Source organism: Typopeltis vanoorti, chromosome 19 (assembly GCF_054136105.1).
Source record: "Typopeltis vanoorti isolate ZY-2024b chromosome 19, IOZ_Tvanoo_1.0, whole genome shotgun sequence".
Classification (NCBI taxonomy): Eukaryota; Metazoa; Arthropoda; class Arachnida; order Uropygi; family Thelyphonidae; genus Typopeltis; species Typopeltis vanoorti.
This window is the reverse complement of record NC_143567.1, coordinates 47,325,124-47,327,208: the sequence shown is the minus strand read 5'-3', so window position 1 is coordinate 47,327,208 and position 2,085 is coordinate 47,325,124. Positions and strand designations below refer to the sequence as shown.

Genomic DNA, 2,085 nt, shown 5'->3' with positions numbered 1-2,085 from the left:
CGTTGAACAGAACAAACTAAAAAAAACCTTAGTCACGATTTTTTTTAGATTTATCTTTAGATTCAATATCTCACATGGAACCATAATAAAAGTTTAACAATCAATCATTTTCAGTCTGATTAAACAAAAGGTGAAACTATAAAAAAAAAGTTTTATGACACAGTTCTATGGTACTATGTACAATGGCTTAAGACAAATAAAATGCACAAGTGCACCACATATTGGTCTTCCAGATGAGTAACCCAACAATCGCGCGCACACACGCGCACACACACACACACACACACACACACAGTTAACGGTATATGGATGATATGCTTGAGTAGCAGCTCAACGTATAGCTTTACCGTAACTACTCTGCTGCCCATATCCTCCAGCGCCATAACCTCCCTGGCAATAGTAGCCACTGTAGTCATAACCTCCATATCCACTATCATCATAACCATAACCTCCATATCCACTATCATCATAACCATAACTTCCATAACTACCATATCCTTGGCCATAGCTTCCATAACCTTGAGCTCCCCAACCACCTTGATTCTGTCCATAAGCACCGTAACTGCCACCTCCACCATCACGACCTCTACCACGAGGAGCATCCAATCCACCCGCCACTCCACCTCTCATGGCACGGGGATCGCTTGGTAGTTGCGTTCTTTATGTCACCAATTTTTATTACCAAGTCTTTATTACCAATTTTTTGTCTTGGTTGTTTACAAACCTCTGTCGCTGCTTCCTCAGCTTCAAAAGTAACAAAACAGAACTGTTTCTTTGGTTCTTTACTTTGTCAAATGGAAGTTGAATAGCTTCAACCTTCCCAAATCTTTCAAAATATGATTTAATATCATTTTCTGACATATCAGACTCAATTCCTCCAACAAATATTTTCTTAATACCAGGTCTTGCTTTGGCATCAATCTGCTTTCCTTTTACTGTATGTAGAATACCCTGAAGAACCCCTTCAGCCGCTTCTTGGGACCTAAATGTTACAAATTCAATTCCACGTGATTTTCCAGTATTAGGATGGTTTTAATATTAATATCTGTTACTTCACCATACTTTGAGAAGCACTCCTTTAAATCATTTTGTTCTGTGTCCCAAATGATTCCACCAATGAACAATTTCCTTTCTTCTTCGTCAGAATTCTTAGCTGTTTCTTCAGCGGTGGCAGCTTCGACCAAAGTTGTTTCGCCTTCCTGTATGTCCATAACGCCATTAGCGTTTTTATTATTATTATTTTTAATAATAATAATAATAATAATAATAATAATAATAATAATAATCATTTACAAATTAACTTAAAGCGTATTTTATCGTCTATAAGATTCATGCACTTCTCTTGCAAACATAATAAAGGAGTCAATTTGTAAACAAACATTACCTCTGCAATCTTTGTCGACTGCCGACAAACTTTTAGGGAAATAAATGACTAATGAAACAATAAAAATACCTACGATGTTTAACTTCTAATGCGATTTATCAAATATTCTAAATCATATAGAAATAAAATATTTAAAATTTATCACATAATTTTGCTATTTCTAATGGTAAATAAGAAATAGCAGATAAAGAAGACTCGAGCATAGCAAATGTTCTTAAAAATTCACTCATGGTTACGTCTGCTACTTTTCAATTTATGTCATATCTATAACAAGCTATAAATGATTACATATATTGCTTATTAACATATAATTTCGTAACAGATAATTTTACTTTCCTTAATATAGATGTATAATACAAATTAAATAAGAATAAAAAATACTTAAAACTGAGACAGAAATAAAACTTACGTGAAAATTATTTTAATGATATAAAATTTAGTATCGAAGACATCTTCTGCACAACTATGGAACACAATGTAGACGTAACAGAAACATTATAAAAGAGCGCCATCATAGCATAAACAACCAGTCAATAAAATTCATAATTAATTTAAAAAGCATATAATAATAATAATGATAACAACAACAACAACAACAACAACAACAACAACAACAATAATAATAATAATAATAATAATAATAATAATAATAATAATAATAATAATAATAATAATAATAATAATAATAATAATAATAATAA

The 2,085-nt window shown here is 31.8% G+C and overlaps 1 pseudogene; it reads right to left on the bottom strand.

Annotated features, from left to right (window-relative positions):
• Window positions 1-330: 330 nt before the first annotated feature.
• Window positions 331-1,211, bottom strand: LOC150096069 (RNA-binding protein squid-like; annotated as a pseudogene).
• Window positions 1,212-2,085: the final 874 nt, after the last annotated feature.